Source organism: Plecotus auritus (genome assembly GCF_963455305.1).
Source record: "Plecotus auritus genome assembly, chromosome: 9".
In the NCBI taxonomy this organism is placed as follows: Eukaryota; Metazoa; Chordata; class Mammalia; order Chiroptera; family Vespertilionidae; genus Plecotus; species Plecotus auritus.
This window is the reverse complement of record NC_137783.1, coordinates 144,158,052-144,185,615: the sequence shown is the minus strand read 5'-3', so window position 1 is coordinate 144,185,615 and position 27,564 is coordinate 144,158,052.

The following is a 27,564-nucleotide window of genomic DNA, read 5'->3' as shown; positions in this document are numbered from 1 at the left end:
CTACTTTCAGATGTTCGTTTCTTGGTTTCTGTTGAGTATTTCTCATCTTCTGTCTGCAGCCTAAGTGTTCGTATGTGTCAGTGTTCAAGCACTGGACTTCTTCTTTTCTTCATCTGCTGATTCCCTTTGTTATTTCACCCACGTCCATACTTTAAATATGACTATGTATCCTATTTATCTCATACATTCATCTCATCCTCCTCAGTTATCTATACGCATGCCTTCTCACATATCCATTGGAATATCTAATGGCTTTTTCAAAGATAATTTGGTCAAAAAACAAATACTAACATACTCTACCCTCCACTCCAATAGAAACCTCTTCCTCTCCCAGTAGCCCTCATTCTGGTTAATGGCCCTACTAACTGTACAGTTATTCTGGCTAAAAGAATCCTACAAATAATCCTTAATTTATTTGGATCTTACAACCCACATTTAATCTGCTACTAAATTCTTTCCGGCTCTGCCACAAAATACATCTCAAAGTCTACCATCACCATTTTCACTATTAACTTCCTAGAACCAAGGCAACATCAGGCAACTGTAAACATTTAAATGCCTGCTGCCTTCTTCATAATGGTTGATAAAAATCATTTTATTATTCAAGTCACTTCCTTGGGCTATATCTGGTCTTAATTGTGATAGAAACAATCATTAGGCTATAAATCCTGGCAGAAACTAAGACCTGGATGCTTTGCTCATCCTTTGGACAAATATCTCTGTAGCCAGCAGCACACAGCTATGGTTCCAATGTTCTCTCAGTTACCACAGGTTCCAAGGTTAGCAGGAGATGATGCAGTTCCCCACCTACTAATAAACACCATCTGGAAATAGTAAAAACATTCTCCTTTGTGGAGTTTTATGTGCTAATAATTGCTGAATGAATAGATAGATCAATTAATAACTTTTAACTCAGTAATATATAGTAAAACACTATTTGCTAATTAGAGATCTTTAGTCAAGAAGTTAGTCTGGCGACGTGGCTCAGTGGTTGAGCATCAACCTATGAAACAGGAGGTCACAGTCTCATTCCAGGTGGGGGCACATGCCAGGGCTAGATCCCTGGTGTGGAGTGTGCAGGAGGCAGCTGACCAATGATCCACTCTCATCATTGATGTTTCTCTCTCTCTCTCTCTCTCTCTCTCTCTCTCTCTCTCTCTCTCTCTCTCTCCCTCTCCCCCTTCCTCTCGGAAATCAATAAAAATATATATTAAAAAACCATGAAATTATCTCCACAGCCCCTTCATATTCTCCAGTCCACCCCTAACAAACACATTTCCTTCTGTAACAAACCTCAACAACAACCTAGAACTTACCATTTTTTCTTCAAAGCCATTTGGTTTTTTCACTCCGGTCAAATCCTGTGAATGTTGGTGTTAAAGTCAAAGTGCATTTTTTTTTTTACAATTGGTCAGTTTGGGTTTTACAAACTGTACATTGTTGCTTTGGCATCAAGGTGACTGGTGGTCCATCTTGCACTGACCTGTAATGTCCAGGGTTGTTGTTTTTTTAACTAACAATATATTACATTTTGGCATCAGCAGGTCCCAATTGATTTCCAGAACAAATTAAATGCCCTGATGGTTGAAATATTGTGATTTATTACTGGAGTCAACAGCAGTTTTGCTTTGCAATGGATTTAAGCAAAAGGTTGAGAGAAAACTCCACCTCCTTAGGTAGAGGGTTGAAAGTTTTAAGGGTGCAAACACTCATAAAGATTTAGACAAGAAAACTACCAAGTTTGACTGTTAGGGAAGTCCTGCGGAAATTGAGTTATTGAAAACAAATGACAGGTTCTGTGTATAATTAAGCTAAGATCTGTTCTGTCCAAGTTGCATGTACTCTTCATTGCTTTGGATTTTTCTTGTGATCATTGAGAGAGAAAAGTACTATGTTGTCACCCTTCATAAAGCATCCCCTGCTCAGGTCATGAGATATGTTGTGATTTATTTTATTGTGTCGGAAACAAAGAACCTAAGCCATTAGGGTAACAAAACGATTTCGGGAATTACTACATTCAGAGCTAGAGTAACTAATCAGGGCATTTTCTTGTTATTAATTGACAGAAAATCTACTCTCAAGATGGCTTCTGTAAACAAAGCGGTTGTTTTAATTGCATTCTGAGGAACACGCTTACAACATATTGGAAGAAAAAAAGAGATTAGAGTTTTTACAGGTTATTTCATCCCTGTTAGAGTGATGAGTATTTTGTCTCTAGTGCTGAAGGAGGCATGCATAATGTGTTAATGTTTGTTTTTGACTCATAATAAAAATATGGTAGGCTTAATTTGAGGTTGTGACACCTGCAGATGACATGTTTTGACTTTTTCCCTTTGTATTAGACTGGGTGGCTTCAACAACAGAAACGTTTGTCTCACAGTTCTGGAAGTTAGAAATCCAAAATTAAGGTGTTGACAGGATTAGTTCCTTCTGAAGGCTGTGAGGGGACTATCTATTCAAGGTCTTTTTACTTGGCTTGTAGATGCTTAGATTCCTTCTATGTCTCTTTGCATTATCTTCCATGTATGTCTATGTACAAAAATTCTTCTTCTTATGAGGCACCAGTCATATTGCATCTCACTTTAACTTGATTACCTCTGTGAAGACCTTATTACACATAAGGTCACATTCTGAGTTACTGGGGCTTAGGACTTCAGCATATGGATTTTAAGGGGATACAGTTCAACCCATAATACCCTCACAGACCCAGGAACAAGAGAAGAATATCTCTGAGCTACTAGGAGCTTCTGGTCTAAACATGGCTTGATTTTTAGGACCCCAATTGTGACACCAGGAAATCTCAGCTTCTATGGAGAGTGTATTGTGGAGTTTCCAAAAGCATCTGCTACGCATACTATCCTAATAATTATTTGAAGTAGAATAATCACTAGCCTTTTATTTTTTTATGAATAAACTCATAATATTGTGCAAACTTTGCTGAAAATGTTTAACACATTTTGTGGGTTTTTTTTCCAACTCATTTTTAAAATACTTATACAAGAAAGTTTAAAAAAGCAACTTTGTTTTCAAGGCATCTGCTTTTACTGGAGATTGTAAAATTTCTGTTTCATTATATCTGTTTAAATTCTAATTATCAGATAATTTTGCCTTACAACAATATTACTCTCTTTTACTCCAATAAACAACAGCAACACAGCATGTACATTAACTTATTAGTCATCTGGCACCATTATATACATCTTTTTACATTTTTTTCAAAAAGAAGCATGTACAATAATTCAATTCAAATGTATGCAAATGTAGGTACTTTCTTTTCAGCTTGTTAATTGATGGCCATACTCTAATAAATAGATCACCACTTTTCATGTTCCAGTGTTTTATAATTTCTATCTTAATTAGACAATACCAGATAGCCAATTCTGATTTGTTAACTCAACATTAATCCAAGCTCTTACAGGTAACAAAAGATACTAGAATTATACTTTAAGCTAGTACACTACTGAGAGAACAAAGGTGATTTAAAATTTTTATCTAAAAGATAAAACTTAAGCCGAAACCGGTTTGGCTCAGTGGATAGAGCGTCGGCCTGCGGACTGAAGGGTCCCGGGTTCGATTCCGGTCGAGGGCATGTACCGTGGTTGCGGGCACATCCCCAGTGGGAGGTGTGCAGGAGGCAGCTGATCGGTGTTTCTCTCTCGTCGATGTTTCTGGCTCTCTATCCCTCTCCCTTCCTCTCTGTAAAAAATCAATAAAATATATTTAAAAAAAATAAATAAAAAATAAAAGATAAAACTTAAATTTTTAAAAAAACTGTGAAGATTGTTTAAGAAGAAAAACTGACCCTTGTAAATTTGGCATAAGTTTACAAGAACAAACCTTTGATGAAACATGATTGTAATTTAATTTTGTTGAACACATAATTTTACTTGTTTTTATAGTTAAATATTCTGTAGCTAAAGCAATTATTTAATTAATAAATAAAATGATATTAAATTAGGAAAGTTCAATAGAGCTCCATAGAACCCAATGTAATATAGAAACTATATAAAGAATGATTTCAATAGACATATGACTCACTGAGAAACAAAATCATGCCTACGGTTGTGCTGGGTTCTTTAGAACTTGGCATTTTGGTTTGTGTATGTCCTGTACACTTTCCTTTCTTCCTCAGTGACATGTTGCCTCTACTTTTGTGAACCCACCTGTGTGATGTGGAAGCAACTGACCATGGGTTGTCATGTGACTCAAGCCAGGCTAAAGATGGGCCTGCTTATAAACATTCTGCTTGAATTCTTAGTAGAGACTGGATTATTTTTTTAACTAGTGGCCCGGTGCACGAAATTCCTGCACATTAAAAGGGGATTAATTAGAGGAAATAAGTTAATATTGCTATTTGCCCTTTCTCTATAATAGAAGTGTCAGAGATGAAAGAAAATTAGTAAAATGTATATGAAAATGTTCCTCCTGTCAGAGTCTGGGGCACACCATGGGACCCAGAGTCAAGTCCCCGCCCACCCACATGCGCCTCAAAATCGCGTGAGACCCAGACCCAGCTGCCCCCCCCCCCCCGCCCCCTGCTCATTGGGATAGATCCAGACCTGGCTAGTTCCACCCTTGTCAAGCCCTGCTGGGCAGGGAACATAGCCTCAGGTCCCCTGGCCCAGCGCCAGGATGGGGGGCATGGCCTGAGGTCCCCTAGCCCATAGCAAGGTGGTGGGGCGTGCCTTGAGGTCCCCTGTCAAGCCCCGCCAGGTGTGGGACATGGCCTGAGATCCCCTGTCAAGCCCCACTGGGTGGTGGGCATGGCCTGAGGTACCCCGTCAAGCCCTGCCAGGCAGGGGTAGGGGGGCAGCGCGCAGCCTCAGGTCCCCCAGCCTGGCCCCGGGGAGGGGAGGACAGCCTCAGGTCCCCTGTCAAGCCCCATTGGCAGGGGGGTGCAGCCTCAGGTCCCCCCTGGGCGGGGGGCATGGCCTGAGTTCCCCCAACCCAGCACTGGGGGTGCACCTTGAGGTCCCCTGTCAAGCCCTGCCAGGCAGGGGGCCCCAGCCTCAGGTCCCCTGGCTCAGTGCTGGGGCGGGGGTGCGGCCTGAGGTCCTTCAGCCTGGTGCTGGGGTGGGGGGCGTGGCCTGAAGTCCCCTGTCAAGCCCCACCTGGTGGGGAGCATGGCCTGAGGTCCCCCGGCCTGGTGCTGGGGCGAGGGGAGCAGCCTGATGTCCCTTAGCCCAGAACCAGGATGGGAAGCGCACCTTGAGGTCCCCTGTCAAGCCCCACGGGGGCGGGGGAGGGCGTAGCCTCAGGTCCCTGATGATTGCTTGTTAAGGCTCCTTATGGAAACTTGGCCTCAGCTGTGGGTGCAGCAATCTTTGTGACAGAGTGATGGTTAATTAGCATATTCCCTCTTTATTAGATAGGATTGGTAAACCTCTGGATGTCAATCTGGATTTGGCTGGGGTTATTTAAGCCTATCTGATCCTCTCTATGAAGAAGGGCTACTCTCAATAAGGAGGTACTAAGAAACAGAACTCCAATGGCCTTGCAGGGGGATCTGGAAGCAATCATGACTTAAGCCTCACTGCGTTCCTCACATTCTAGCTGTATAGGACAACAAATTCCCTTTCTGTGGTTTATCTTTTTTTGTATTGTCTTTATCTCATTTGAAACTGAATGCATTTTAAGTAATTCACAGGAGGGAGAAAGAAGTTTGCTCTTTAAATTAGGGGGTGCAATTCATGCACATTAAACAGATGAATCCAGAACATGTCCAACAAGTGCAAGAATAGCAGAATTTTGTAGCCTCATCAACTGGGTATAAATAACAAGGTAGATTCAAAGTCATGTTTGAAAGTTATTGATTTTCTAGTAAAAAATGTCCACAATGGTAATAATACCTCAGTGGAGAACTATGGATTATTTGAATTTAGAATTTTCACAAAGTAAATGAAGAACATTTATTTAATCTGGCTACATACAATATTAAAAATTAAATTCTTTCTCTCTCTCTCACATATGTGAGTACTTTATTTCTCCTTTTAGTGCCCTTTATATATTTCTCACTGATTCTAGGATAAAGTTCAAATTCAGCAAGATATGGCAGGGCATTTTGATATAGTTCTTTCTTGACATTACTTCCTGACCATAATTGTATTTATTTATTATTTATTTATTTATGGAATGATCACCTCATTTCTAAATGTAAAATCCTTTCTTACATTTCAACTTCTTATACTTCTCTCTTTCTGGAAAGTCTTTCTATGCTTTATTTGTCCAGGTGAGTTTTATTTGTGTATCAGAACTTAGTTTAATGCCCATATCTTCTTATACATTTTCCATGTTCTCCATGTCAATCTCCAACATGCATTTGGGTTCCTTTTCTATGAGCTTCTATAATAAATATAACCCACCTCAATTTTTGCAAAGTATTTATCATATCGAATTCTAATAATTTATTTGGTTACACCTCAATTAACAATGTCTTTCCACGTCTGTAGTCTTATTATTTAGCATTTTGCATAATGAACTTATTATATTGGGCAAGGCAACTATTTCTACTCTCAAAGTTCTCATCTGTTTCATGTTGGGGAGAATAAGGCATAGACTGGAAATGGTTTAACCAGGTTAATGGTTGCCAAAGTTTTCAACCCCAAATTTCTTCTTCACTATTGTGCTTATGATTTGAAAGATGTATCTGTCATAGTACATTGATTAAGAGTCACTTTCTTTTTATTTTATTAAGTTTACTTTACTAACTATAGATACTCCATATGGTGCCAGGTGGGTACTGGAAATATTGGGGGTACCTCTTTGTTAAGTATATGAATGTCCTACCATATGCTAAATATCTGAAACTAATACAAACTAACACTGAATATAAACTGTAATTGAAAAAAATAAAATTAAAAAAATTCATAACTTTGCATGAGAAGGGAATAACCAGTCATTACATCCTTCTAAGACATTTGTGGTTACACTTAGCTTGTTAGACTTTATTATTGTGGCAATTTGTGATTTCCATTAGGCTTCCTGAAATATTGAAAAATGACCCAGAATCCTCATTTCATCTTTTAGACTCTCAGCAGTTCAGGGAAACCATGTTAAAAATAAATGATTTATAAGCTCCCTTCTAGCTGTAACATTTTGTACTTTCTTGACTTTAGGTTTCTAATATAGCATAACATATACATTAAGCTTTACATATGCTAATATTGCATAGTATATGCCATATTATAGGTATGGTTAGATGAGGGCATTGGTAGGAGATACAGCTGATTTGTGATTCTGGGTGGTCACTGTGCTCAGTAATAGCTCTACAGTAACTTGTTCAGCAAACCTTCAACCTTTTCTCTTTTCCTCTTTTGCAAAGGAACACATCAACGCCTTCAGTTGTCCTCATTTTTCTCTAGCCCTGACTAGGGGTCAGAATTCAACTCAACCGTAGCTGTCTCATAGTGAGTATTACAATTTCTTTTTCCATGGACATTAAAGAATTATAAGAAAGACTAAATAAAAGCATTTCAAAACACCCCCATCTAAAGACAAATCATCCCTTTACCCATTGGCACATACACACACAAGCACACTAGAGATTTTTTAGTTACTTTTATTTTTAGGACATTGAGTCAAAAGGAAGGCTTTTCAAAGGCAAAAAGGAATCATTTTATCTTCTTACTCCAGTCTAAGATGCCTACCAAACTAATGTGTACTAACATTCTTTTAGTGGAGCATCCAGGGGTGGGCAAACTTTTTGACTCGAGGGCCACAATGGGTTCTTAAACTGGACCGGAGGGCCGGAACAAAAGCATGGATGGAGTGTTTGTGTGAACTAATATAAATTCAAAGTAAAGGAGCGGAGGGGAGAGCAAGAGAACCGGATAGAACAGCCGGATCCGGCCCGCGGGCCGTAGTTTGCCCAAGGCTGACTAGTCCCACCCACAGATGTATCATTCAGCTCTATGGCTTGAAGGAAGCCTGTATATAATCCACCATCAGTATATGATCCAAAGTATGTATTAGATGATACCAGATATTATGTACCACCTCCTGTTGTGTGTTAACATGACACCTGAAGTTAAGAATTGTCAAATTCATTCCACTTACTTGTTAACCCTTCACTTTCACAAGGCAAGAAGAGACAAATAAAGTCAGGGTCCAATTGGAAATGTGGTCACCTTATCACATGATCTTTGCATGTTGTTTTTTTGGCCTCAGAAAGTTTGTTAATTTAGTACTCTTATTAATGTAGCAACAATAGATATTGATATCGTGTAGCATGAGCTAGATTTGCTTAGCATATCTACCTTAAAATAATTTTAATTTTTAGTCTTTATTTTTACTAGAATTAGAAAAAGATGTCATATCAACAGACATATTTTATATTGTGACTTCTAAAGTCAGTGATCAATTTTAAGTCAGTATTTAGCATTTTTATTCTTCTTACTATTTTCCATCATAATCCCTATATGCTTCCATTTTTCTTAGCAGCTATGGTTTTGTCACTTAGAAGAAAATGAATTATTTTTTTGTAAGTCAGGCATCCATTGTAATTACTTCAATAGCAATAGTATGTTTTTCTTCAAGAATTGTTTACAAGATGGGGAAAGCGAAAGCTAATGGTCATCACTCATTCCCCTAGACTCATTACTCAAGTAGCTATTTATTTCTAACTGGAAAAAAATATTTTCTAAGTATAATTTACATATTCAACAGCTTCTTGCCTTGCATTTTGCAAAACTATGGAAAAATACCACCTGTTTGTCATTATTAAAAGTGCCAGGGGCTGCAATGACATTGTATTTATTATTAGTCACAAATTCGTACCATTATATCCTTAACCCTGATGGCTCCTTTAAGACGATACTAAAATACAAGTAAGGATAATGATCAGCAAAGTTCCCCACTCCAAAACCCCTGATCTAAGAGACTAATATAACAGGAGACCTTGAAAACAAGCACACCTCTGCACCCTGACTTCTTTAATTCTTCAGAGACTTTCACTAGTAGGAAAAGCATGTTCATTTTCCTGCTGAGGTCCTCCCAGGTCTGTGATGATGACAGGGCTGCCTGGATGTGAACCTTCTACTTCCCTCATGGAGGAGGATCTTGCCTATGATCTGGCTTAAAAAGACATATCAAAAAAAGAAGCTCTCACCCTAACAGGTTTGGCTCAGTGGATAGAGCATTGACCTGCAGACTGAAAGGTCCCAGGTTCAATTCTGGTCAAGGGCATGTACCTTGGTTGCGGGCACATCCCCAGTAGGGGGTGTGCAGGAGGCAGCTGATCAATGTTTCTCTCTCATTGATGTTTCTAACTCTCTATCCCTCTCCCTTCCGCTCTGTAAAAAAAAAAAAAAAAAAAAAAAAAAATCAATAAAATATAAAAAAGTTAAAAAATAAATAAAAAGAGAAGCTCTCATTTGTATTTTCCTGTGACAAGAGGCCTTCGATCCTCAGTTCCCTTGATTATCATGATAAAAGAAGATACTTTGAGAAAGAGCAACAATATAAAACCCTAAAGACATGCCTAATCAGCTTATGCAAAAAAATTACTCTGCTCAAATGTCTATACTTATATTAGACTAGAGGCCCGATGCACAAAATTCATGCAAGAGTAGGCCTTCCTTCCCCCGGCTGCGGGCATCAGCTTCCCTCCGTCACCCGGGACCTAGGTTTCCCTCTGGCCGCCAACAGGCACCAGGGACCCAGGCTTCCCTCGCAGCCCCGGCTTTGTCCGGAAGGTTGTCTGGAAGGATGTCTGGTCGAATTAGCATATTATGTTTTTATTATAATAGATGTTGTCCATATCCATTTAGATTGTAATAATTGGTGCTACTTTACACTTTTAAAAAAAATCACATCCTAGCTGGTTTTGCTCAGTGGATAGAGCTCTGGCCTGTGAACTGAAGGGTTCTGGCTTCCATTCCAGTCAAGGGTACAAGGGAACATGCCCAGGTTGTGGTTTCAATCCCCAGTGAGGGGGCATTCAGGAGGCATCTGATCAGTGATTCTCTCTCATCATTGATGTTTCTATTACCCTCTCCCTCTCCCTTTCTCTCTGAAATCAATAAAAATATATATTTTAAAAATCCTTATAAATAAGATGAGTGAAGGATAAGAAGACCAGAGTTATATTATTTTTTCTAGGAGACATGTCTGTTATAATTCACTTTAATGTAAGTTTATTTTTCATTGCCAAGATAATGTAAAGTTATTCATTTATTCAGCTAACACTCATTAAATACTAAGTATGAGGGGCTACATTAAGTTCTTGTGATGCATATCAGTGAATAAGTGAGATGAAATTTCCTGCCCTTATGGAACTTTCTAATGAGGAGAGATGAGTGATACGCAAATAAATGCTTAAATATATGGAGTAGATCTAATCTATTAAGCTCTCTGGATTTTGAAAAGTATTTGTAAATTCCTTCCATGATTCTAGGCTATTTTTGAATATATTTTTCTGAACTGATGTAAGCTCCAAATTCTGATGTCAGGTAACATATCTGCAAGGGCTTCTGTGTCTTGGTAAATATTTACTCTCAAGTGCATTTCATGATTTAGTAATTCTGGTAATCAATTTCTTATGCCATTACCTACAAATATTCCATGATTATACATTTTTACACTTTTCCTGACTGACGTAGGATTCCATAGTTATGTGGGGTACATTCAATAATAGCCATGTGTACAATGTGAAAAAATACAGTAATTAGGACACATACTGTAAGTATAATTAAAAATTATAACCAAGGGGAAGAGACTCAAGAAGCTATATAAATAATAATTTAATTAATTACAATAAGGACTTAAAATAAGTAATCTCATTTTATTAACAAGGAAATCCTACAAATTCAGCCCAAAATGAGATAAGTTTAAAATAATGAAAGGAAATTACAAGGATTTATTTTTAATGCATTTAGTTAGTAGACATGCATATACAAAAATGATGATTATTCTTTACTTGAGAAAAAGGCATATCTTCAGTTTTCAAGAAGGAATTTGAAACATACCAATCATTTTTACCTTAGTGTAAAATGTTGTGCCGTGGGCTTTATTTACATGGCTTGATTTGATCTGAACAGTCGTTTTCCTAACCTAGATGTCATTATCCTCATTTACAGATAAAGACATCTAGGTTCAGAATTAAGTAAATTGCTTGAGTAAGTGTCAAATCTTTTATGATAAATTTCAGGTTCTTTATTCATATTCTGTACCACCTCCCACAAATTTATAAACTCAGGTCCCCTGATTCCCTTTGAACCAGATCTACAGTAAAACTGTTAGTCTGTGAAATACACTTACTTATTATGGTTGCTTGTGTTTTCTAATCATCATGCTCAAATGCCAATCTAATTTGATGAGCCTAGATGCTGGGTTATAATCAACTGTTCATATCATGGGTTACCCTTTATCTAAAGTAATGGAGGGGATGGCCTATTATTTAAATCATCATGAGGACTAATGTTTATAATATCAATTGCTAAATCATTTTAATTTACTATATATAGAATTCTGCTATTTGGTATGGATTGGAATAAATTTATTGCAAACAATGTCTTCTATTTATTACAAGAAATGATTATTTCAAAGTATAATTTCTTTAATCTACTACAACCCAATGCAAAATTGTTTATTTTATTATGGTACCCAGCCACCAGTTCATTGTTTGAATTACTCTTCTCACAAATGCTAATGCTGTTAAAGTGGTTTGAATATTTCCTGTGGGGAATGTTAATGTATTTTGTTTTCATTTTCTCCTTAAACTTGACCTCTCAATATAAAAAAAACAGTGACAGGGATGTAAAGTACAGCATTAGGGGAAAAACTCTGCCTCTGGAATTCCATCCTATTACTCAACACGGGGATGATGTGGTACTAGAGAGAGAACTAGTTAGAATTGAAAAATCCATCATATATGTAAATAAAACTCTTACTTCTCTAAAACATAGTTTCCCCATCTGCAAACTTGTGATAATAATATCACTTTATACTTTTGGAAACTACATTGTATATATTAGGAAGGCCATACAATTCAGATGGTCTGTCTCCTGTCCAAAGCATCTCTGTCAGGTAGCCCATTCAACCTGAATAGTCCAGGCTTTTCTCTACTCCATTCCAGCCCTGATTTCAGCCTGATGTGGCAAGCAACCCCCTTCTCTATCTAAGCTGCAGTGCTAAGCAGGGTATACCCAGCCTCACAGGGGATGAAAACCAATTTCTCTCATCCATCCAGGGGTAGAGCTTCATATTTTGTGCCGCATGGCAATGATTAGATAACCCATATCTTGACATAAATTAAGAATGCCTAGATTAAGACCTCAACATGCAAATCAGCCCTGGAATAAATGATTTGGCACCTAAAGGGAAGTGCATATAGTATATAGCTAATCTGGCTACAGGCTTCAATTCACAAAATTGCAAGTATTGCATCTGCAAGACTGTCATTCAAGAGGACACTTGGGCACAAGTTAAATAGCCTAAGACAGTGGTCGGCAAACTCATTAGTCAACAGAGCCAAATATCAACAGTACAACAATTGAAATTTCTTTTGAGAGCCAAAATTTTTAAACTTAAACTTCTTCTAACATCACTTCTTCAAAATAGACATGCCCAGACTGTGGTATTTTGTGGAAGAGCCACACTCAAGGGGCCAAAGAGCTGCATGTGGCTCATGAGCCACAGTTTGCCGACCACTGGCCCAAGATATTATTATGCAAACATCAATGCCTCTCCTATGCCTCCTGGTTTGGGAACAAGGTTAGAGAACCAGATACAGTATTTTATTTATTTTCAGCAAAAACCAGTCAGGTCATTATTGCTATATTCAGTCTTCAGATGAAGAAAACATGGGTCAGAGAAGAGAGACTTCCTCAAGGTCACTAAAACCTAGTGGCTTCAGAAAGCGGAGCATTAGTTAAACTCTGGTTTTCTCACTCCAGAACTGTGAAGTGCAGGGTGTTTTCTGTACTTTAGGACTACACTGGGAAATCCTGTCCTTGAAGTCATGTAGAAAGCATATCACTGTCTGCAAGTTAAGAGAGGAGCAAAGCAGAGCACAAAATATGATGCATCTTTAAATGAAATGCAACAATAACGCTAAACCTGGCAAGAGTTGGGTACAGTTTGGGAAGAAGTACTAATGGTACTAAAAGTAAAAGGGGATTTTATCTCCCAGCCAAGGAAATTGCTATAGGCTGAGTGTGCATCCCTCCAATGCTCATATGCTACATTCTAACATGCCCAGTGTGATAGAGTTTGGAGGTCAGGGTTTTGGGAGGTGAGTCATGAGGGTGGAGCCTTCGTGAATGAGATCATTGCCTTTATAAAAGAGACCCTGGGGAGCTCTGCCATTTCTGCCAAAAAGATGGGCATCTATGAAACAGGTGGTGGACTTTCACCATATACCACCTCTCCCTTCCTTCCTTCCTTCCTTCCTTCCTTCCTTCCTTCCTTCCTTCCTTCCTTTCTTTCTTTCTTTCTTTCTTTCTTTCTTTCTTTCTTTCTTCTTTCCTATTTTTATTTTATTTGGTGGGATTGTTTCAATTTTGTGAATTTTTTCCTTCTTTTTATTGAATTTATTGGGATGACACTGGTAAAATTAGACAGGTTTCAGGTGCACAATTCTACAAGACATCTCTTGTACACTATATTGTGTGTTCACCACCCCAATTGAAGTCTCTGTCCATCATCATTTATGCCCCTATGCCTTCTTCCACCTGCCTCCCTCCTGCCCCCACTGCTGGTGTTTTATCTTGGATTTCTCAGCCTGTAAGAAATACATTTCTGTTGTTTATAAGCCACCCAGTCTATAGCATTTTATTATAGTAGCCCAAATAGATTAAGAGAAACATAGAAAAAACATAGTCTCAAAGACAAACTTTGTACGTATTTAAAACACTCAGGGAGAAAACTCACTAGCCTTCCAACTCCAGGAAAAGGAAATGAGTACTTACAGGAGACATGGGAATATGCTCCTGACATATTTCAACCTTTTCAATGATACATCTGACACCAGAAAATTATATCTTCTAAGTATATTTTTTCTTCATACATAAATATAATGTATATCAAATGCTAGTTTCTCCCCAGTCTGTTGAGTCTCTTAGGGTGGTCTACAATGCTTTTTCCCCTTGAGATTTGTATTGTTTATTTTCAAAGTCTAAATTGGCTTTCTGGCTTATCCAAGGTACTGCAAAAGTAGGTTTACAGTTGTGAGTATGCAAAACACAGAGCCTATTATTGATTAATCCTATATAATAACTAGTGGCCCGGTGCACAAAATTCATGCACATTAAAAGGGGATTAATTAGAGGAAATAATTTAATATTGCTATTTGCCCTTTCTCTATAATAGAAGTGTCAGAGATGAAAGAAAATTAGTAAAATGTATATGAAAACCTTCCTCCTGTCAGAGTCTGGGGCACACCATGGGACCCAGAGTCAAGTCCCTGCCCACCCACATGCACCTCAAAATCTTGTGAGACCCAGACCTGGCCGCCCCCCACCCCTCATTGGGATAGATCCAGACCTGGCTAGTCCCACCCTTGTCAAGCCCCGCCAGGCAGGGAATGTAGCCTCAGGTCCCCTGGCCCGGCGCCAGGATGGGGGCATGGCCTGAGGTCCCCCAGCCCAGACTGAGGTGGGGGTGGCATGCCTTGAGGTCTCCCGTCAGGCCCCACCAGATATCGGACATGGCCTGAGACCCCCTGTCAAGCCCCACTGGGTAGGGGGCATGGCCTGAGGTCCCCCGTCAAGCCCTGCCAGGCGGGGGGCGGGTGAAAAGCCTCAGGTCCCCTGTCAAGCCCCATAAGCAGGGGGGTGCAGCCGCAGATCCCCCCTGTGCGGGGGGCATGGCCTGAGTTCCCCCAACCCAGCCCTGGGGGTGCACCTTGAGGTCCCCTGTAAATCCCCACCAGGCAGGGGGGCGTAGCCTCAGGTTCCCTGGCTCGGTGCTGGGGCCAGGGGAGCAGCCTGAGGTCCCTTAGCCCAGCACCAGGACGGGAAGCGTACCTTGAGGTCCCCCGTCAAGCCCCACTGGGGCGGGGGAGGGCATAGCCTCAGGTCCCTGCTGATTGCTTCTTAAGGCTCCTTATGGGAACTTGGCCTCAGCTGTGGGTTCAGCCATCTTTGTGATGGAGTGATGGTTAATTAGCATATTCACTCTTTATTAGATAGGATAAAAGGGTAATATGCAAATCGACCAAACGATGGAACGTCTGGTCGCTATTACCACCAGGGGGCAGACACTCAATGCAGGAGCTGCCACCTGGTGGTCAGTGCGCTCCTACAGGGGGATGCTACTCAGCCTGAGCCAGGCTCATGGCTGGCGAGCACAGCGGCAGTGGTGGGATCCTCTCCCCACTCAGCAGTATCACTAAGGATGTCTGACTGACAGCTTAGGGACCCCCTGAGTTCACAAATTTCATGCACCAGGTCTCTAGTTATTGTATAATTTTCCATATGAACAACTATAAGACCATGGTTTTATAAGCCTACTTTTACCCCAACCTGTATATCAGGATTTTTGATTTTGTTCATCTGAGCTTGCCATGTCTGTTCTATTGAATCTTATGTAATCACTCAGATTTCATTTTAATTCTGATAAAATATTTTAAAATATCCTCATACGTTTAGGTAATAAAATTAATATTAGTACAGCAAAGTGGCATCATTTTACCTTTTCTGTGATAAGTGCATTGCAGACGTCTGAATGGACTGAATAATGACTCAGTTTTCATTAACCTAAAATAATTAAAGTACTCTTTTTTTGTTTTTCTTAACCTGCCAAAATGACACAGATTTTAATTAAAATGAAGAGTCATTGCCAATGAGGATGCAGTGAAACAGACATTGATAAGCTTTTGGTGGCAGTGTAAATTGGTACAGTCTCTCTAGAAATGAGTTTGGCTGCAGGTATCATGAGAATGTCATCTCTGCTCTCTAACCCCATAATCCTCCTAAGAGACAGTATTACTTTTCACCATCAGCTTCGGTTTAAATGCTGTTTCAGAGAGCTCAAAAAACAGGTATAGCTATGGATATAGACAGAGATGATAAAGCTATAAAGATAAGTATAGAGATATAGATATAGATGTAATATTAGGGACATGAAAGTCAGTGATCTGCAGGTCACTTCTTTGGGGGTCTAAGGAATTCATTAGAGCAAAATTGGTCTAGAAACTAAATGAATCAATTAAACTGCTGTATAACACCTCATGATGTGGTTATCCAAAGTAAACAGCGAGATCAAAGAGGAGCAGTTTGCAAACAAATTGAGGACAATGAAGTACAACCTTGAACTGGAGGCTACTTTTTTACTTGCAAAGAACTAAACTAGAGTTAAGATAGAGTACGGATTATATACAGAGGAAGGCAAAAGTAGGTCACAGGTGTGAGTATGCAAAATAGCTTATTTTTATGTTATTATTAACTACTGTATTATTTTCCAGATGAACAACTGTAAATTTACTTTTGTCCAACCTAGTATATGCAATCAGAAAGGACAAAGCTATATTGAACTTCTTCCTCTGTTCCTTTTTTTTTTTTTCTGGTTACCTTCTTAAATTTGCAAATCAACACATTATCAGCAACTGATATATTCTCATCAGTTATTTATTTAAAGTTTTCTAGCTGATGATTAGAGGAGCCAGGACTGGAATGTAGGTCACCTGATTCATTATGTAGTGGATTTTTTTGGAGGGCAGACATGTTATTTCCTTGTATATATGCTGTGGTATATTTTTTTATACTTTATAAATTGCAAAATGAGAGATGCAAATCAAAACGACAATGTGGTACCATCTCACACCTGTCAGAATGGCTACCATCAACAGTTCATATTCTTTAACAGAACTGTGTTCACTGGGGACATTTATGCACAATGATGTAGTAATGTGCATTGTACTTTAGATCATGTTATAGTTTTCATGTCTCTAGCAACAGACCTCAAGGCTAAAAAGCTAATCATTCTGTATAATTACTCAACCCCAGGGAGTCTCCACAAGAATCTTCTGAAATAACTGATTAATTATAAGAATACATGAAGGCCAAAACTGCATAAAAACATCAGGGACTGAGTCTGTCTTTGCAGATGTGGCATTAAGTATTTAACACTAGGCAAATGGGAGTCAAGGAACCTGTGGGGAAGATTTGACTCCAGAGTTACCAACTGAGAATTAAAAGCTTAAATGACAACATTTCAAATGCCCTTTCTATAACCGGAGATCAACTTCTTAATGGAAGCAATATGTATCCCTTGTTAATGTCATACACAGGACATTCTGACTTTTACTGATATTCATGGGTTAATTTCCAAAACAGCTGTTGTAGATGTAGACGTTGCTAGTGTTAACTCTCTGCTTTGAATCATTTAAACATGCATAGGAGAATAAAACCTTTATGAACATAAAGACAGTTATAAGGATGGAGAAAGATTAATATTTCATTTCTCTGTGTTGAGTGTTTTCATTTTCTGATCAATGTCTCATACGAGTAAGGCATGGGAACTACCTCAGAGGCTTGCCATTGTTTTGGATTTAATGTGGTGTCATAAAAATAAAAAGAATCTTATCTATATGATTCTAATCCTCTTGTTCGTTCCCATTTTCCCCCAACTAAGTCAGTTCCTTTTAATCACTCTTTGGCCTTATCTGAGCAAAGCCTCTAGGTTATACTTGGATAGAACTTGTAGATACTGATTTTATTATGTGTTCTTTTCCCAAATTTAAAAAATAACAACACTTGAATAATAGTTAGAGTTTGTTGCCTTTATCATATATAATTCACTATGCAACATTAAAATTGTTGCATAAAAATAAACCCACAAAATATCTATATTGGGTTTCTTTACTCTGTACTTGTTAGTTGCATCTGTTAGCATATACATTCCAAATGGTGTGAGGATAAAAAGCATTTTGTAATTTTATTTACTTCAACACACTCATTTGAAAATGAAGAGACATTGGCTGATATGAGAACCTTAAATAAGAACTCAAGACTATTGTCTCCCAACTTATAGCCTTCAAAAGTACACTATCATAGAGAACCAACAGTGAGCAAACTGCAATGTTTTCAAAGGGTAAAAAAAAAAAAAAAAAAGTGAAATTGTGCCCAGTTTTGTAAAAAGAATTGGAGAGAATAGTTTAGCTGTCTTCTTAAGGTGTTACCCTATTTGGAACTTCAAAAGACAAAAGGTCAGATTAATATTAAGTTATTCTTTATAAGAAGACAATGTAAACTCAGTGGTTGAGCATCAACCTATGAACCATGAGGTCACGGTCAATTCCCTGTCAGGGCACATGCCCAGGTTATAGGCTTGATCCCTAGAGTGGGGCATGCAGGAGGCAGCCAATCAATGATTCTCTCTCATCATTGATGTTTCTATCTATCTCTCCTTCTCTCTTCCTCTCTAAAATCAATAAAAACATATTTTTTAAAAAGAAGACACTGTGATAATTGAAAATAGACCATCAAATTCAGTTTAAGGTGTTTTTAACAAACTATTAGCAGAATTTTAGAAATGAGGTCTTCAGAGATGTCTAAAGGTTTTTCATGTGCATTGTAGCAGCAAAAGTCATAAAGGAAGAATATTAAAATATTGATCAGAAGTTGTTTTTCTTTCATGTTACTATGGAAATGCCCAGGTATATTTGGGAAAGTTTTATTTATATAGCAAATGACATTTTATACAAGCAAATATGTCAGGAGCAGTTGAGATGTGATAAAGAACTGGAAAAATTATCATACTAAAGAGTATATTCTTATTTAGCTTCACTGCCTCTGGAAGAATTCCATGTTAAGTGATAAGATAATTTAAATTGCAATAGGTGGTTTTTTAAAAAAAATTAAACAGTCATGGCACTACTCAATTACCAGCCTTTGTTTATGGATTCTCAGGTGAAGATGGCCCATCCCCTACCAGTCCTCAGAAGGAAGAAACAGAACAGGAAAAAAAAAAGCCAAACAAAAGTAGTTACAAGTCTTATGGAACTTCAGTCTAGTTGGATACAGAATCCATTCATTAAAATGTATTAAGTTGACTTACAAATAAATACAAAGGCTCAAACAAATTAAGACACTGGCAATGGAATAAGTTAATGTTCACTAAAAGTAGACCAAACCTTGAATAAGAATAGTTTATGATGGGTAGGATAAGGAGAAGAGTAATGACAAACTTAACTCCCCAATGTATTTGCTGCTTTCTCTATTATTGAATTAATCTCTTACCTCTAGAGTATTTATAATCTTGTCTCAACCACTTTGCTTTGGTTATTTGCACAACCCAAGGACTGCTCTCTTAAGTTCTGGTGACTTCTAATACTTTGTACTTTCCTGACATGAGGTTGATTCTTCCAATTACAGGACTTCCATAATCCTGATACTATTCTCTGGAATGTCCTTCAGGTACATTTCCCTTTGAGGCAAGGGAAAAATAAGGGCAAAAGATGATAGTGACCACAAGTAAGTGAGTAATAGAAGGAATAGACAGAAGTGGGTAGATTTGAGAAAGGAAACAAAGAAAAAATCCAGAATCTCGGGATTAATTGTCTATGATTGATGATGAAGAGTTGGACAATTGGGTTGGTGATTGCATTGTTGATAGAGATTTACATATAAAAGATGACATGTTTTAGAGGTGATAATGAGATGAGTTTTGCTCACTTTTTCTTGAAATATTTATGGTAAATTCAAGAGGAGGTATGTAACAGACAGCCAGGCACATCAATGTGACATTAAGGAAAGAAACTCAAATTGTAAATCTATATCTGTGAGACATTTTTATAGAGATAGTAATATGATCTCTTCAGTAAATGGAGTCACTTGTAACACTTTAATATAGTTACACTTTTTTTTAAAATATATTTTATTGATTTTTTACAGAGAGGAAGAGAGAGGGATAGAGAGTTAGAAACATCGATGAGAGAGAGACATCGATCAGCTGCCTCCTGCACGCCCCCTACTGGGGATGTGCCCGCAACCCAGGTACATGCCCTTGACCGGAATCGAACCTGGGACCTTTCAGTCCGCAGGCCAATGCTCTATCCACTGAGCCAAACCGGTTTCGGCTACACTTTTGTATTTATTAATTTAGCAGGGAAAAACCTCAAAATTGGGAAAAACTCCATTAATGTTTGGATTTTTTTCCCATAATTGAATGATGCCTGGCTCATTTATATTTCCTAAACATTTTTTGTAATTTATTTAAAATAACTTCAGGTCAGATTCCATGATGAGCATGAGCTATATTGGATGTGTAGAATGCTTTATGAAGAGATAAGTGCACGTGTCTATCTATATATATATAAAAGCCCAGTGACAGGAATGGCTGAACGACCAGAATGACTGGTGGCTATGACATGCACTGCAGCAGCCAATCAGCCTGATCTGGGCCCCGATCGGCCCCCTCCCCAGCTGGCCTGGCCCCTGATCGGCCCCCAACACCCAACAAGGGTTGGGGCCAGCCGGCCAGCCAACAACCCGCAGACCCTCCCCACTGCCAGCCTGGTCCAATGGGCCTGCATCAGGGCTGGCTGGCTGGACCCCACCTGTGCATGAATTCATGCACCAGACCTCTAGTCTTTATATATTTTTCAGAATCTCTACAGAGAATGAAAGTGTGGGCATCTTTATAATATACTCATTCATTCATCAGTTTAATCATTTTCAGTAACTTTTTCAAGGCACTGCATTAGGACAATTTTTTTTTAAAATATATTTTATTGATTTTTTACAGAGAGGAAGAGAGGAAGGGAGAGGGATAGAGAGTTAGAAACATCGATGAGAGAGAAACATCGATCAGCTGCCTCTTGCATGCCCCCTACTGGGGATGTGCCCGCAACCAAGGTACATGCCCTTGACCGGAATCGAACCTGGGACCCTTGAGTCCGCAGGCCGATGCTCTATCCACTGAGCCAAACCGGTTTTGGCATGCATTAGGACAATTTTTATTCAAATCCTCAAAATATATGTGCAATACCAAGACATAACTTTTGAACATTGAAAAAAGACTTAAATGGCCTATTTTTTTCAGTAACATTTTGGTTACTTATAATATAGAAACAATATTTATATTATTTTGCCTTGTGTCTCCCATCCTTCATCTCTACTACAGAATTTTCATTGTATAGTTGCTGAAAAAAGGATGAATGCATGAATGAAATTTTAAGAGTGGTGGCCTAGCCCTAACCAGTTTGGCTCAGTGGATAGAGCATCAGCCTGCGGACTAAAGGGTCCCAGGTTCGATTCCGGTCAAGGGCATGTACCTTGGTTGCGGGCACATCCCCAGTAGGGGGTGTGCAGGAGGCAGCTGATCTATGTTTCTCTCTCATTGATGTTTCTAACTCTCTATCGCTCTCCCTTCCTCTCTGTAAAAAATCAATAAAATATATTTTTTTTTAAAAAAAGAAAGAGTGGTGGCCTAGAAATTAGATTTATCATAATAAGTTGATAAGTTTTACATTGCTATTTTAGTGTTTAGTCCTTGAATTTCTTCACTGTAAAATGAAGGTAGATTAGCAAATCTCTATTGCTTTCAGGTCAAAAATACTAGAACATACTTTTTGCATAAAATGTGTACTTCTTATTTTCAAAGATAAAAATGCAAAGGCTATAACTGCTATAATGTTTTTTCCTTATTTTTATTTTCTATCTGTCCATGAACCTTTGTAGCACCTAGCATAATGCCTTACACATGATAGATATGGAATGTATGTTTAATAAATGAATCATTTTTAAAAAATAAAAAGATAAATTAATCCAGAGCACTGAATATAAGTTGCAGATGCAACTCAGAGGTACAGTGAATGGCACAGATTTCTTTAATATATATTTATGAAGGACACACTCTAATACAGGTACTGTTTTTTTACATTGGGCATGCAATTAGTGATGATCAATGCAAAGTCAGATGCTTGCTTTCATTGATTTTACATTGCATTGGAGGGGAGATAGAAATCAGAGTCAAAAAATAAATAAAAAGAAAGTTTCATATATATAAAAGCCTAAGTGACCATTACGGGAAATGACCAGAATGACTGGTCGCTATGATGCACACTGAGCAGGCAGGCAAGTGGTTAAGAGCTAGCAGGCAGGCGGATGAGCAGTTAGGGGAGAGCAGGCAGGCAGGCAGGTGAGCAGGTAGGGGCGAGCGATCTCAGATTTTGAGAGGGATGTCCCCCAATGGGTCCCAGATTGGGAGAGGGTACAGGCCAGGCTGAGGGACCCCCAACCATGCACAAATTTTGTGCACTGGATCTCTAGTATAATCATAAATATTAGAAGGAATTTAGACATAGTAATAGACAAGGGTAAGACTTAAACACATCCATTGCCTCACATGAGTCACATGCCTTCTTTCTATGCTTTGGACCATTTAATTTTTAGAAAACTTGGTTAGAAAAAATATATTTTCCTTATCTTCTCAGTAGTAATAAGTTACAAATAATAAATAACATATAGATATCATATAAAATTATACTGTGTAAAAAAACAGCACAGTGATTGGTACATAGAAACTCATAATTTAAAAAAAAAACACACACACAATTTGAGTTTTAGTAATGCAGTGAAATGCACTTTCCCCCTGAAATAGAATACAAATGTCAATAAATAAAATAAGAGCCAAGAGTCAATTAGGTAATATATTGTCATTTGTCAAGTGGAAGCCACAGGGAAAAATGAACATTCTCCTTATTGCACTATCATTATCGATAGAGACACTCCTTTTTCCTGATATCACAATTTCCTGGAGGATATTTTTTTTTGTCTCCGCTCCTTAGTACTATCTCCTTTTTTCCCCATATTTATAAGGTCACATCTACATCCTTCATGTCTCTTGCCTACTATTATGCCCCTCACCCTCTAAGAGCCTATTTTGCCTTGTTTAGGGTTTATTAGACAGGAATAGATCAAAGGGTGCAAATTAGGTCTGTGAGTTCCGGCTGTCAGAAACATCAGCCAGCAGTGATTGATTAATGGAAGAATGCATCCGATTTTTGTGGTGCAAAAGCCCCTTGCAGCTGTTTCAGAAGATTCTGTCAGCAAAGCCTTCTCAGCTGACAGTCTTCATGGAACAGCCATCTGTTTCTGAGGATTACAAATACTTTATCAAAATATTTATGACATGTTTCCTCTGAAAGGTGATATATTATCCTTTTCAATAGATTAATGCCTTGAAGGTAACTGCAAAGCTAAGTAGAGAGACAAAACTTAACTTTAAAATTTATCTCCGTCAAAAGCCAATGCCTGCCCATTTTTCCCCAGACTGTCACTAGGTTATTAAATTAATATCAACTGGAGTTGGTTTCACTTTTATTTACAGATTTAATGTCAGATTGAATGAAGAAATTGCATACATTTAAATGGCTCATTTGGGGTTCAATTACATCTCTTTTATCAGTCATGTGTGTCTACATAAAATATGTAAAATTTACAAATGCATCTAAATGAGAATTTGGACATTACAAGATATGTTTCTTAATTTGCTGTAGAATATATTAGTAGATTTAGAAACAGGATGCTTTATCTCTTTCTAGTGGAAAGGTATATAAAATACATTTATCTCTTGAAGGAAGTTGGCCACACCATTAAGGTGAAAGGAACTTTGCCTCCATTTAAAATTTTATTTCACATGGCTTGATTATGTCATAAAAAATATTTTGTGTGATGAATGCAGTGAACTAAAAATATTTGAAAGAATTATAACAAAAGGATATAAGCATTATACTCTGATCTTCTAACCTTTTGGAAAGTAAACTTCTAATTATATCGGTATAATTAAGTGGAGTTTGTCTCAGTAAAAAGCTTTTGTTCAGAACGTTCATTGAAGTCTTGACTTTTCCTTTTGCATATAGCATGTGTTTAAAAAAAAATCTCTGCAGTTGTTTTGGATGATTTTCCCTAATATGCACTGTTATTTTACTTGAGAAAAAGACAATAGACCAAGAAACAATGTTCTTTGTTGTGGTCAGATTTCTACCTTAAGAAATTGGAAGTCATTTTTAATTTAGCTGTTTGTAGTCTTTTAATTTTATTTTTTGGTCACAAAGGTTAACCCTAAAAATATAATGGTTTTTGTACTTCTCTAAAACCACTTTGGGGATCAACATTATTTTTTATTGCAAAACTGGAATATCATTTAAACCTATGTATCATGAATATACTTATTAACTGAGTTGATATGCAATCTGATTTATTTGAAAATACAATATCATAGTTTAAAATTTGCTGAGAAAATACAGAATTGGGCAAGAAGTAGAACAATATTATTGAGCTTAAATAGTTTACAGTCTAGTGAGAAAACTTAAAATGGATAATTAGAGATCCAAAATTGAATTTTGGATTTAGATAGCCCTGGATAGCCCTGCTGTATGTTGGATTGTGAATTAAAACAGATTCCCAAACTTGTCTGAAATTTAGTATAACTCAGAGATGATTGGCATCAACTCCAAAAGGTTGATCCTGAAACTCAATGAGAGATCACAGCACAGAATTGGCCTGCAGAAACTGCATCAATATGACTTCTGCATCCTTATATAATAAGTCATATGTGGTAAATGTTATCAAGGAATTTTATACAAGGAAATGTAGAAGCACAGAGTGAGGAAGGTTAATTAAATTATAGAAATCTAGAAAGTTAGAATTTGAACTAAATAAATATTAAATGCCCATGCAGTACTTAAAACATGAGAGGAGATGGATTTATATGCAATTCCTGTCCAATTTTGTTTGACTTCCATAAATATCGAATTCCTTTCTATTTTATTCAAAAGTGCTACTACTATATGCTTAATAGAGCCCCAATTTCAGACAAAAGAGAAGGGCCTACTAAGTAAATTAAATTTAAATCCCATAGGAATAAGAGTAAACTTGAGTTGAAATGAGAATTACACTGAGTATTATTCCATGTGATTGAAATTAAACTCAATTTAATGCAGAAAAGTTGAGATTGGAAGGAGCCCAAGGCAGAAATATAAGACAGGTAAAGGTGGTGTCATATAGTATATATGATACTTCTGGAAAACAAAGACAAAAAAAGAGAACAAATATTTAAGATACATCACAAGAAAAAAACAACACACAAAATAAAAGAGGAATTGAGTATATACATTAAAAAGGTGCAGTTTGAGGAAATATTAATCCAGATCAGACCACACAGAGGCACATCCCTAAATTTCAAAACAGTTAAAGAGGAAAAATTAGGCTGACCTCAGAACTTGTTTATGATACCATCCTATATAATAAAAGCTTAATATGCTAAGTGTCCGGTCATCCGTTCAGCTGTCCAGCTGTTTAACCAATCAAAGTGTAATATGCTAATGATATACTAAGGCCACTCAACCACTTGCTATCATGTTCACTGACCACCAGGGGGCAGACACTCAACCAGTGGCAGTGGCAGGGGGCGAGACCAGCAAGTGGGCAGTGCCAGGCCACCAGCCAAAGCAGGTGCGAGCGGGGCCCCTCGGTCACCTTGTGGGTCGCCCCACAGAGGGAGGTAATGGGAGGGGGGAGGGCAGGGGGGCCAGTGAGAGCGGGTGGCGCCAGGCCACCAAGACGAGTGTGAATGGGGGCCCCAATCACCCTGCCGGTTGCCCCACAGATTGGCCCTGATTGCCGGCCAGGCTTAGGGACCCTACCTTTGCATGAATTTCATGCACCAGGCCTCTAGTAGAATGATAAGACAGTAGAGCAATACCTACAAAATTTTCAGGAAAACAAATAGGATATAGAAAAGAACAAAAAAGTTGTTATTGACGGTCAGGGAAAATTGTTCACATGGGCAGTTTCTTAGGGATTTACTAATTCAGGTGCCAGGGAAGTAGAGAAGGTTCTTTCCTGGAAGTGAAAATGAAAAGATAAAACAGATCCCAAAACATTCCACAAACAAGGTTTTGAGTTAAATTCCAGGACCCTAGAGCAGTGGTCAGCAAACCGCGGCTCGCGAGCTGCCACAGTTTGCCGCTCTGTTGACTAATGAGTTTGCCAACCACTGCCCTAGAGTCAGTGCCTGGACTTGGAGAGGTCTGTGAACTTTCTGAAGGAACCAACCACACCACGATATAAAATAAGTGTGGTGGACATATAAAAGTTGGATATTAGGCATAGAAAGCAAGAGATGGACTGACGGAGTCTCACAAATCTGATGGAAATTAGCTATTAAACCTTTCATAGATGTCTAATAGTAGTTTGTGAAAATACATTTAAAACCTTTAATGCAACAGGAGTTGAGAGACTCAATAGAACCCAAGTGAAAAACTATTTTAGAATTTATCCTATCTAATAAAGAGGGAATATGCTAATTAACCATCACTCCGCCACAAAGATGGCTGCACCCACAGCTGAGGCCAAGTTCCCATAAGGAGCCTTAAGAAGCAATCAGCAGAAACCTGAGGCTACCCCCTCCCCCGCCCTGGTGGGGCTTGACAGGGACCTCAGGCTGGCAGGGCTTGACAGAAGATCTCAGGTCGCACCCCCCACCTGGCTGGGCTTGACAGGGGACCTCAAGGTGTGCTTCCCATCCTGGTGCTGGGCTAGGGGACCTCAGGCTGTTGCTCCCCCGCCTCAGCGCCAGGCCGGGGACCTCAGGCCACGCCTCCCTCCAGGTGGGGCTTAACAGGGAACCTCAGGCCGCACCCCCCACCCCAGCACCGAGCCAGGGGACCTGAGGCTGCGCCCCCCTTCCTGGCGGGGCTTCACAGGGGACCTCAAGGTGCACCCCCAGTGCTGGGCCAGGGGAACTCAGGCCATGCCCCCTGCCTAGGGGACTTGACAGGGGACCTGAGGCTGCGCCCCCCACCACTGCCTGGCGGGGCTTGATGGGGGACCTCAGGCCATGCCCCCCACCCAGCGAGGCTTGACAGGGGATCTCAGGCCATGTCCCACACCTAGTGGGGCTTGATGGGGAACCTCAAGGCACGCCCCCCACCCCAGTCTGGGCTGGGGGACCTCAGGCCACGCCCCCCATCCTGGCGCTGGGCCAAGGGACCTGAGGCTATGTTTCCTGCTCGGCGGGGCTTGACAAGGGTGGGACTAGCCTGGTCTGGATCTATCCCAATGAGGTGGGGGGGGGTGGCAGTGTCTGGGTCTCACGCTATTTTCAGGTCCATGTGGGTGGGCGGGGCCTTGACTTTGGGTCCCGTGGTGTGCCCCAGACTCTGACAGAAGGAAGGTTTTCATATACATTTTACTAATTTTCTTTCATCTCTGACACTTCTATTATAGAGAAAGGGCAAATAGCAATATTAAATTATTTCCTCTAATTAATCCCCTTTTAATGTGCATGAATTTCATGCACCTGGCCACTAGTTTAGTATAATTTCTTACCAAACTAGAGTCATTTCTTTCTTGATAAAAATTCTAAACTTGATCAAAACATAAGAAAAGTTATAATCTTGCTACCATGTAGAGGTGAAAGTAAATCTTGACCCTATTACCTCTTAGCTATAAAACCATTGATAAGTTTAAACTTATTTAACCTCAGTTTCTTTGCCTATAGAAGATAAGGGTGATACTTACCTTCTTGACTTGCTTGAAGTCTTATGAGATAAGTAAATGTAAAATGTCCTACTATTGCAATTATCTTTAATGAAGTCATACATATTATTTTTCACAT